Genomic DNA, 12,582 nt, shown 5'->3' with positions numbered 1-12,582 from the left:
TTCCCTTTCAAAAATGAGATAATAGGACATTCAGCCAAGATAGAGGTGTGGGTAGGCATACTTCATCTCATTGCACAACCATAGAAGGATCACAACTAGTCATAAAACAAAATACAACCAAAACTTCCAGAAAATCAAACTGTATGGAAGTCCAACAACCAAGGATTTAAAGAAGAAATATCCATCCTGATGGCTGCACCAAGACAGCATCAAAGCAGCTCTACCAAATACACAGAAGCAAACACAGGGAGGGTGCAAGGAGACAAGGAAATATGGCCCAAATGAAAGAACAGATCAAAACTCCAGAAAACTAAGTGAAACAGAGATAGCCAACCTATCAAATGCAGTTTCAAAACACTGGTGATAAGGATGCTTAGAGATCTCACTGAGTACAGCAAATGCTTAAGGGAAAAAATAAAAATTACACTAAGTGAAGTAAAGAAATGTCCACAGGGAACCAACAGTAAAGGGAAAGAAGTTGGGGTTCAAATCAACAATTTGGAACATAAGAAAAAAATTAACACTCAACAAATACAGAATGAAGAAATAAGATTTGTTTTAAATGAGGTGGTAATAAGAAGACTGAGGGTCATCTCCAAACTCACCAACATCTGAATCATAGAAATGCCAGAGGGAGAAGAGGAAGAGCAACAAATTGAAAACTTATTTGAAAAAATAATGAAAGAAAAGTTCCCTAATTTGGTGAAGGAAATACACATACAAGTCCAGGAAGCACAGAGAGTCCCAAATAACGTGGACCCAAAGAGGACCACTCCAAGACATATCATAATTAAAATGCCAAAGCTTAAAGATAAAGAGGGAATCTTAAATGTAGCAAAAGAAAAGCAGAGAGTTCCCTACAAAGGAGTTTCCACAAGATTGTTAGCTGATTCCTCAAGAGAAACTTCACAGGCTAGAAGGGACTGGTAAGAACTATTCAAAGTGATGAAAAGCCAGAACCTACAACCTAGATTACTCTGTCCTGCATAGCTACCATTTAGAATGAAAGGGCAGATAAAGTGCTTCCCAGACAAGGTAAATCTAAAGGAGTTCATCACCAAGCCATTATCACATGAAATGTTAAAGAGACTTATTTATGCAAAAAAATCAAAATTATGAACATTAGCTCTGGCTGGTGTGGCTCAGCAGATTGAGTCCCAGCCTGTGAACCAAAGGGTTACTGGTTCAATTCCAAGTTGGGGTACATACTTGGGTTGTGGGCCAGGTCCTCAGTAAGAGTTACTCAAGAGGAAACCACACGCTGATGTTTTTTCCCTCTTTCTTCTTCCCTTCCCCTCTCTAAAAAAAAAAAGAAATAAAATATTAAATAAATAAAATAAACACAACTATCAACAACTGAATCTAATAAACATAAACAAAAATGAGACTTTCTAACTTATGGCCAAGATGGAGGCATAGGTAGATACACCATACCTCCTCACACAGCCAAAAGAAGGACAACAACAAATTTAAAAACAAAAAACAACCAGAGCTGCCAGAAAATCAAACTGTATGGAGTCTGACAACCAAGGAGTTAAAGAAGAAACATTCATCCAGACCAGAAGGAGGGGCACAGACATGCAACCAGGTAGTAAGGCCCCACAGACTGGCGCTGGCAAGGTGGCAGCTGGTGGAGCGGGCTGGTGGAGTCCCACATTTCCATGAGGATAAACTAGGAGGAACAACCGGGGAGTGAGACAGACCATGCAACCCAGGATTCCAATGCAGGGATATAAAGCTTTAAACTCTGACTGAAAAAAACCTGTGGGGGTTGAGGCAGCAGGAGAAATTCTAAGCCCCACAGGACAGTTCACTGGACAGACCCACAGGGTCCTAGAACATACACAAACCCACCCACCGGCAATCAGCACCAGAAGGGTCCAATTAGCCTGTGGGTAGTGGAGAAGTGACAAAAAGCTGGCAGAGAGCTGAACGAGCTGTGTCGTTCCCTCTTGGACACCCCCACCCACATACAGCACCGTAACAGAGCAAAGTGGGTTGCCCCACCCTGGCAAATAACTAAGACTCCACCCCTTACTATATAACAGGCTAGCCAAGACACACAAAAAAAAGGCCCAAATAAAAGAACAGATCAAAGCTACAGAAAAAAATACAACTAAGCAACAAAGAGACACCCAACCTACCAGATGCAGAGTTCAAAACACTGGTAATCAGGATGCTCACAAAATTAGCTGAGTATGGTTGCAAAATAGAGAAAAAAGTGAAGGCTATGAAAAGTGAAATAAAGAAAAATGTACAGGGAACCAACAGTGAAGGGAAGGAAACCAGGACTCTAGTTTGGAGCAGAAGAAAGAAATAAACCTTCAACTGGAACAGAACAAAGAAACAAGAATTCAAAAAACCAAAATAGGCTTAGAAACCTCCAGGACAACCTTAAACATTACAACATCTGAATCATAGAGGTGCCAGAAAGAGAAGAGGAAGAGCAAGAAATAGAAAACTTATTTGATAACATAATTTAGAACTTCCCCAATCTAGCAAAGGAAATAGACTTCCAGGGTGTACTGGAAGCTCAGAGAGTCCCAAAGAAGTTGGACCCCAGGAAGCCCGCACCAAGGTACATCATAATTATATTACCCAAGATTAAAGATAAGGAGAGAATTTTAAAAGCAGCAAGAGAAAAGGAGACAGTCACCTATAAAGGAGTTCCCATCAGACTGTCAGCTGGTTTCTAAAAAGAAACCTTACAGGCAAGAAGGGGCTGGGAAGAAGTATTCAAAGTTACGAAAGGCAAGGACCTACATCCAAGATTACTCTATCCAGCAAAGCTATCATTTAGAATAGAAGGGCAGATAAAGTGCTTCCCAGATAAGGTCAAGTTAAAAGAGTTCATCATCTCCAAGCCCTTATTATACAAAATGTTAAACGGACTTATCTAAGAAATAGAAGATCAAAAATATGAACAGTAAAATGACAACAAACTCACAACTGTCAACAACTGAACCTAAAAAATAAATAAATAAAATGAACTAAGCAAACAATTAGAACAGGAACAGAATCACAAACATGGAGATCGCAGGGATGGGGAGGGGGAATGGAGGAAAAGGTACAAGGAGTAAGTAGCATAAATGGTAGGTAGAAAATAGACAGGGGGAGGTTAAGAATAGTATAGGAAATGGAGAAGCCAAAGAACTTATATGTACAATCCATGGACATGAACTAAGTGGTGGAGGGGGAAGGAATGTGGGAGGAGAGGGTATACAGAGTGGAGGGGAATAAGGGGGAAAAAAATGGGAAAACTTTAATAGGACCATCAATACAATATATTAAAGGTAAATATATGCCAGAAAAAAAATAAACTAAGCAAACAACTAGAACAGGAATAAAATGATAGATATGGAGACCATTTGGAGGATTATCAGCTGGGAAGGGGAAGGGAAAGAATGTGGGAAAGGTATAAGGACTTAGAAGCCTAATTGGTAGGTACAGAACAGACAGGGGGATGTTAAGAAGAGCATAGGCCATGGAGAAGCCAAAGAATTACATGCACAGTTTATGGACATGAACTAAAGTGGGGGACCACTGGAAGGAAGTTGGGGTACTGGGTGGAGGACAGCAAAGGAGGATAAACTGGGACAAATGTAATACCGTAATCAATAAAATATATTTAAAAAGATAGAGAATAGATTAATAAAACAAAATAGTGAGTCCTAAAATAGACCCATGATGATATGATCAATTGATCTTTAAATCAAGTTGCCAAAGCAATTTCCAAAATGGTTGTACCATCTTATACTCCCACTAACTACTTTGGAAATTGGTCTGGCAGTTTTTCATATAGTTAAATATGTGCTTACCCTATGTCTTAGCAATTCTACTTGTAGATACTTAACCAACAGAAATGAAAATATAAGTACACAAAGTGACAAGGAGAATACACCTGGGCATATCTTAGTAAATGTTGCAATTTCAAGGATAAAAAGAACTATATAACAAGCATCAGAGCTAAAGAAGTTATTTATAAAGGAAAAAAATCAAACTGGCATCAGCAATGTCAGGAAATAGAAAGAATACAACATTGACAGAATACTAAGAGGAAATGCAATTCAAAAATCCTATACCTAGCCAACATATCATTCAAAAACAACTTATTTACAATGGAAAGAGATTGTATCATTCACTTGCCAAGCATAATAAAGATGCCTGCAGTATATAAGAATGCAGACATAAGCCATCCAAGGAAAAAAATATTCAAGAAGTATTCTAACAAAATAACACATGCATCAGAATAATGGCCTTTAAATATAAGAAAATGATAGAGGGGAGGAACAGAGTTAAGCAATGAACCTTGTAATGCATATAACTCAGGATTTCTCAATTTGGCAGACAGCTAGATCATTATTTGTTGGAGGTGGGGGACTGTGCATTGTGGGATTTGGCACGAACTCTGGATTCCACCCAGTGGATGTCAGTAGCCTCTCCACTCTATAGTTGTGAAAACTTAGAATGTCTTCAGACATTGCCCAATGCTCCCTAGAGGGCAAAATCATCCCCAGGTTAAGAAGCGTCAATATAGTTTATAATTATTAACTTAGGTAATAACAAAGTGACAAAAATTTCTAACATAAATTCTAAATAAGTGTTTTTTAAAATAGGAGAGGCATTGTAGTATGTAGAATCTAATACTAATCTGAAAATAAAGTAGAAATATTTCAGCAAAACCTAGGCATTGGATGAAGGTTGAGAATATAGTATGACAAAAATAATAAAATAATTTGTAAGGACAAGATAAAATAATCCTTTAAGAGATAAAATATTTTAGAGAGACTTCTGGTCAAGATGGAGGCATAGGTGAACATGCTTTTCCTCCATGGACAACTACAGCAAAAACTACAACTTGTCTACAAAACAAATATCATCCAGATTCATCAGAAAATTGAGCCATATGGAAGTCATAAAACAAAAGATTTAAAGAAGCCACATTAATCCAGCCAGGTAGGAGGAAAAGAGGCACAGAGAAGTGTAGAGATGCACGGAGAGGTGGCAGAATGGACAGTCGGACATTGACGAGTGGTAGATAAAAACTAGAAGGGATACCTTGGGAGCAAGTGACCCCAGCCCCAGACCAGACCACCAAGCCCAGGGTTCCAGTGCCAGAAAAATAAACCCCCTTAACTTCGGCTACAAAACCCACTGGGAGTTGTAGCAGCAGAAGAAACTGCAAGATTTCCAACAGACTTCAGTTAAAGGGCCTGCAATGAACTTAGGACTCACACAAACACACCTCCTCTGGGATTCAGCACCAGGACAACAGCTGGAAAGACACCAGTGGCATAAAGGGAAAATGGATGAAAATGAAGTGACTGGCAAGGGGGCAAGTCCTGGGAGACAGCTTCCTCACCAGTAACCTCCAGCGGCCAGGCAGCAGCACTGTCCCCCCTCTGAGCTTTCCCTGACGCAGAGCCATAGTGGTGAAATGGGTTACACCAACCTGGTGACTGACTCCCTTAGGTGCCACCCCACACATTTTACAGGTGCCGTTTCTGCAACTGGCCACACTACTAAGACAAGGAGTCAAAGCAGCTCTACCTGATACGCAGAAACAAACAAAGAGAGGCTGCCAAATTGAGGACACAAAGAAATAGGGCCCAAATGAAAAAACAAAGCCAAACTCCAGAAAAATAACTAAATAAAGTGGAGATAGCTACCTATCAGATGCAGAGTTCAAAACACTGGCTATCAGGATGCTCAAAGAAATCACTGCAACAGCATAAAAAAGACGCAGGCAGAAGTGAAGGTTGCATTAAGTGAAATAAAGAAAAATCTACAGGGAACCAACAGTGGAGGAGATGAAGCCGAGATTCAAACCAACCATTTGGAACATAAGGAAGGAAAAAAAGTATTCAATCAGAACAGTGAGAAAAAACAAAAATTCAAAAGACCAAGGACAGAATAAGGAGTCTTTGGGACATCTCCAAATGTACCAACATCCAAACCAGAAGACGAGGAAGAGCAAGAAACTGAAAACTTATTTGAAAAAATAATGAAAGGAAACGTCCCTAATGTGGTGAAGGAAATAGACATACAAGTCCAGAAAGCACAGAGTCCCAAATAACTTGGACCCAAGGAGGACCACTCCAAGACACAACACAATTAAAATGCCAAAGCTTAAAAATACAGAATCTTAAAAGCAGCAAGAGAAAAGCAGAGAGTTAGATAATAACAAAGTGGGAATTCCTACAAAGGAGTTCCCATAAAACAATCAGCTCATTTCTCAAGAGAAACTTCACAGGCTGGAAGGGACTGGCAAGCAGTATTCAAAGTGATGAAAAGCACAGACATACAACCTAGATTACTCTATCCAGCAAAGCTATCATTTAGAATGGAAGGGCAGATAAAGTGCTTCCCAGACAAGGTAAAACTGAAGGAGTTCACCATCACCAAACGATTATAACATGAAATATTAAAGGAACTTAAGAAAAACAAGATTATGTTCATAGAAAATATGAACACTAAAATGGCAACAAATTCACAACTATCAACTGATAACAAACTAAGCCAACAAGCAAAACAAGAACAGAATCATAGATATGGAGATCATTTGGAGGGTTATCAGCTGAGAGGGGAAAGGATAAGAATGGGCAAAAGGAGCCCTGGCTGGTGTAGCTCAGTGGATTGAGCACAGGCCTGCGAACCAGAGGATCGCAGATCAATTCCCAGTCAGGGCACCTGCCTGGGTTGCGAGCGAGTTCCCTGCAGGCCAGTTCCCAGCAGGGGACACTCTAGAGGCAACCATACACTGATGTTTCTCTCCCTTTCTCCTTCCCCTCTAAAGATAAATAAATAAATATTTTTTTTTAAAAAAGAATGGGCAAAAGGTGTAAGGATTAAGATGTACAAATTGGTAGGTACGAAATAGACAGAGGGATGTTAAGACCAGTATAGGAAATGGAGAAGCCAAAGAACTTATATGCATGACCCATGGACATGAACTAAGGAAGGGGAATACTGGAGGCAATTTTGTACCAGGCAGAGGGGGGCAAAGGGGGGGGGGAATGGGACAACTGTAATAGCATAATCAATAAAATATATTTTAAAAAGATAAAAGATTTTAGTGAAAATTAAAAAGTAGAATTAATAATAAAATGTGGTATGGTTTTTTAATGCCACATTTGAGAAGGAACATATAGAAAAATCAATAACTCCTCTCCATACTGCCATAACCATCTAGGAACAAAAATGAAAGCAGCTATTTACAATCATGACAATAAAACAAAATAATTAAGAGCACAATTAACAAGGGCTATATAGGATCTGCATGAAGAAAACTTTAAGATCTTACTAATGGACAAAAGCAGATTTATCATAAAACTAAGAAAAACTTTCTAGTTTCAGGGCTTTGCACTTGACCTGTGTTTGGCTGAATAATGGCCCCAAAAGATGTTCATGTGCAAACTCCAGAATTATGAATATGGTCACTATGTTACCTTTCATAGTAAAAGAGACTTTGCATGTCTAATTAAATTATGGATTTTGAGATGGTAAATTACCTTGGGGCCTCTTGGAATCACAAAGACCCTTATGAAAGAGAAGCAGGAGCATGAGAAGCCCCAAGAAAGGCTTGATGCTACTTCACTGGCTTAGAAAATGGAACCAGGAATCAGGCATGCACACAGCCTCTAGACCCTGAAAGGGCAAAGAAACAGATTCTCCCATTGAGCCTCCAGAAGAAATGCAATCCAGCTGACACCTTGATTCTAGCCCAGTGAAACCCACTTCAAAATTCTGACCTCCAGAGCTGTAAGAGAGTAAATTTGTGTTTGTTTAAGCAATCAAGTTTGTGGCAATTTGCTATTGCAGACCCTTTCCAAATTTCTGGAAGAGGTTTCAGCAACAGGTTCACATAATAATATTTTGTAAAATTTGCAAAATACACTTTAACCACAATCTACTAAGACCACTGTCTCTTTTCACTCCACTCCTCTCATGTGGTATAGTGCCAGGTGGCTGCAGGCATGTTAAGGATCCTGCTAAGGGAAGCTCATCAAGGACACATACTTTCGTTTTCATCACATATACATGTGGCCGGTTGTGTGAGTTATTGCTAGCCACCCCACTCTATGAATGGGTTTCACAAATACACATACTCCACACCGGTCTGACTCACTCTACGAAGGCACAAAGGCAGAGGTCACATTGCATGATAAATGTGGTTAATAGCACACACACTGAAACTATCTAGGAATGTTGCAGGAGAATGTCTGAAGCCATGAACCCTGAAGCTAGTCTGGTGGAAAACTCTGTAAAAATTCAAGGGGATAATTCAGTAACCATGGTTACTATCAAAACTATCAATAATTCTTTTAGATATCCAATTAACCATATTAAAATAAAGAGTCAGATGACTTCTTCTGATGAACAATCCTCCCTTCTACCATTATAAGGTTTTAGTAGAAATTTTGCAAATGTGTCATTACATGTTATCGCAACAGGCATAAGGCTCACCTTCAAGCCTTTAATTACCAGATCAGTGTATTCTTGTTATGGAAAAATAATACCATATATTGCCACTGGCCCCTTCTGTCTTCAAAGCCAGTAAGAATGTACTGATTTCTTCTCACATTGTATCATCCCAACTTCCTACTCTACTCTGTGCATTTTTAAGGACGCTTGTGAATGAATACATTGGACCCACCTGAGTAATCCAGGAAAGTCTCCCCATCTCGTTCTTAATCACATCTGCAAGCTCTCATTTGCCATGTACAGTAACATATTAATAAGTCCCAGAATTTAGGACATAGACATGCTAAGGAGGCCATTTTTCTCCCTGTCTTGCCAGTTGATAATACAACCACCAAGAGAGGAACATCCACACAACTTTAAAACACAGTGATTTGACTGTACATCCTTAATGGGGTACATCCCAAGTAGGAAAAAAATTGTAAAGAAATCTTAAACTCTTTTCAGTGATCATATTGTTGGTAGTACTATTGGTATTTTCATTGTGAGATGCTTGTGAGTGTATTGGGGGGAAAGCAAATAATTACATTACTGAGGTAGGAAATAGATTTTCAGCATGAGAGGGAACAGATACTTTCAGCATAAGAAAAAGTCAATACAAATTTAAGACTGAAGATGGTTAAATAAAAACTCTAGAGTCCTGCATTAGAATTGGAAACAATAGTACAAATCCATGATGTATTTTATTTTATAATCTTATTACACATATACATTTGTGTAAAATGAGCACCTCTGGCGCCCAGACTGTGGTTTCTAATTTCCATTTCACACTAAAATGAACTAGAGCTACTTGGAGAATTGATTCCATGTAAGGAGTGGCAAATGGAAGTTAGAGGAACCATCTAGAATTGAAGATGAAGTTAAAATATATTGTTATACAAGAAAGGAAGAGATGCTATCAAGGGCCACATTCAGGAGTCCTGCAAAAAGGACTCAAGATTTACCCTAAATAGGTCATCATGAGCCAAATAAAGGGGGAATAGATAACTACAAATGGATTATAACACGTCAAATACATTTAAATCCATGCGTTCATAATGATAAAATTAATTAACTCACTGACAACCTTTGGAAAATAGTGGGGAGCCAACTTATTATTTTGAAAACTGGCAAATAAAGGGAAAGGATTCATTTATCTTATAACCAACTAGGGAGGGTAATAATTTACATAAGCATTCTAAGTAAAGAATGACAGAATTTTTAAATCCCATTTTGCCAACAGTAATGAATTAATAGTTCTAGGTTAATCTCTTGGCTGATAAAGAGACACAAAAGTGACATATTTTTTGCCTGCCAGATATGAGATAGACATTCTTGAAAGACACAATATCGTATTTGAAGTAATCTTACCACAAAACACCCTCCTAAGTCTAATAAAGCCCCTAGATCAGTGGATGGGTAAATGGGAATTCATTTCACTATTATCAAATATTAAAATTTTCTATAGTAAAAAGATTTTTTAATTTTAGAATACTTTTAAAAGGAGAGAGAAGACAAAAGTAAAATATTTCATAATCAAAAGTAAAATATTTCATAATCAAAAGTAAAATATTTCATAATCAACTAATACATATTCCCTCCTTTTAGACCTTTTGGCTATTTAAAATACATTTTTACCATATAAGAAAGGTTCCCATAAAAATCTCTAGAAAAAGCTCTGCCACACAGTGTCAGACCACCCATACTAGATAAAGCACTGGGGCAGCCTCCCTGTCTGCCTGAAAAATCACGAGTTCAAAGCAGAACCTTTGTTTTCAGTTCAACTCTGTGATCCTCCCGCCGTACGTATCTTCAGGATCACAAAAGACAAATGTGGATTTCACTAGATAAAGGAGGAAGTAGAGCTGACTACAGTTAAAGAGGTAACAAAATAAACATGAGAGAATACTTAAAATTTTGTCTAGTTTCTAACATTTTTGCCATAACTTACTCAAATAAATGAAAACCAGAGTACCTAGCTCTCCTGATACAATGTCAGGAGATGTCTGGGCAGAAGTCCTCTGGCTCTCTTCACCCTTAGGTTTCTGCAATGCTGCTTTAATTTTACAAAAAGGATAAGAAGGTATAACAGAAGAAGAATGAAAAATGATAAACTCTCTAGAGTTTCTTACATACATAAAAGGCATGCAGCTAAGATGCAATGAAAGCATATGAGTGGGAAGTTTGTGACCCATGCAGTTGATACGGCTGGACGCTTGAATGAAAAGTTGAAAGGCTTTATGATTAGCCCAGACTAGATAGATAGTGAGGCAATTAGAATCATTCATTGCTGCCAAGGCATCAGGCCAACGTGAATTACTACCCAAACTGATTGAAGCAGAATAGAAAATAGAAAAGCCTTTAATGAAAATGTTGGAGCTCACAAGGGATGGGGAAAGTGCCAAATAACTGGAAGATGGCTACGTAAACTAAAAGGTCTATTCTCCCATCAATGCATAAGGGATTTACAAGTTTAACTCTCATTGCTGTTAATAGGAATTCTATGTGTGATCCAAGGGTGTACTCATGGAGAAAATGCATCTATTAGTGTCTCGATTGGCCTCTCTTGAGCCAACACTGGCAAATGTTCCAAATTGTGTGGTAGTTTGGTGACAGGGACTAACAGAGGCTAGAATGAAAACCACCACCAGCCTAGCTTCACCTTGTAATCCTCTGATAGTACAAGATCCCTGATGAGCAACGAGTAAAATATATTCTGTGCAATCCTTTATAATGTTTAATTTGGAAACATTTGGAAATAAACTTCCAGCAATTAAAGTAAAAGAAAAAGTGAAAGGCAGAATTTCCTATATGACTGAAAAGTCTGTCTTTGAAAAAGAACAGCACATTTTAAATCATTTTCTACCTGAAAAGAATCTTTTTGCTAACTTATATAATAATAATAGCAGCTATCACATTGCCTAATATGTTTAGACATTATATCAGATGCCTTACTAAAGATTCTACTTAATCATTACCACTAGTCCAGGAAATAAGTAGCATTTTCCCTATTTTACAGAAAAGAACACTGAAACAGAGGCATTAAGAAACTTTCCAAGGGTCACTCACCTTGAAAGTGGCAGATTCAAATCCATGCCCATCTAGCTCCAAAGCCCACCGCACTGTCTACCTATGATAATGTGCAGCTGCAGTGCTCCAGTAGGTGACTCTGACAACGTAATTCACTTCCTAACCTAGTGTAAATTTTCAAAAGCACTGAATCGCCTCTTAAATTTATATTGCATAATTTCAGAGAGAGTAAAATTATGTATTCCCCAAAAGAAAAAAAGGTGATACAATTCTAAAGTACAATAATAAACAGTTTCATACTACATACAAAAATGCTCACTGAGCAAACATTTATGAAATCTATTGTGTGCCAAAGTTTATATTAGTCTAACTATAAAGACAAATACAGTCCCTGCACTCAAGGTCAGTTAAGTCAAATAGGAGAAATAGACATAGGCAACTCTTTAAGATAAAAATCTGCCACAGGATAAAGAAAAGGTGGTACAAAGAATGTGGGGGCACATTAAGCCATTCGTGGCTGTTGATTTGTTAATAATAGTAGCAATTTTTATTATTCTAATTGATAACACTTTTTACTACAGGATAAAAAGGTGTGGTAGGCACCTGAAATACTGTGTAAGAGTGTGTGTTCTTGTTTCCCTGCTGCTAGCTGGGCTTTGTTTTGCATGACCAGGAATGGTGCGGGCAGGCTTTGCTGAAGGCTCAACAATGCTTTAATTTTAGTTACAGCAAAATCTTCCTCTTCGAATCCCTCTAAAGTATGTACAGCGCAATCATCATTACATCCAAATTCCTGGTGGAGAAATAGTGGTTCAACAAAATTAAATGACTTACAGAACGCAGAAGGAACTCCTAGTGCCACTCTCTATTTCCCCCAATACAAAATTAATTATTCTATAAGAATCTTACTTAATCCAAAATGATACAGAATTTAAAGACTCCTCAAATGAGCTTAATTCCTCGAGAATGAGTTTGAACAGGTTCCATCAAATAGTCTGAACAAATTTAAACAGCAAAACAATTTCCAAAACCAAGGTAGGTGCTGGATACTCTTTTCATTTCAGTTAATTAAAAGTATATGATCCACTATGG

This window comes from Artibeus jamaicensis, unplaced genomic scaffold, assembly GCF_021234435.1.
Source record: "Artibeus jamaicensis isolate MK-2021 breed Jamaican fruit bat unplaced genomic scaffold, CSHL_Jam_final contig_391, whole genome shotgun sequence".
Classification (NCBI taxonomy): domain Eukaryota; kingdom Metazoa; phylum Chordata; class Mammalia; order Chiroptera; family Phyllostomidae; genus Artibeus; species Artibeus jamaicensis.
Note: the sequence above shows the minus strand (reverse complement) of the source record.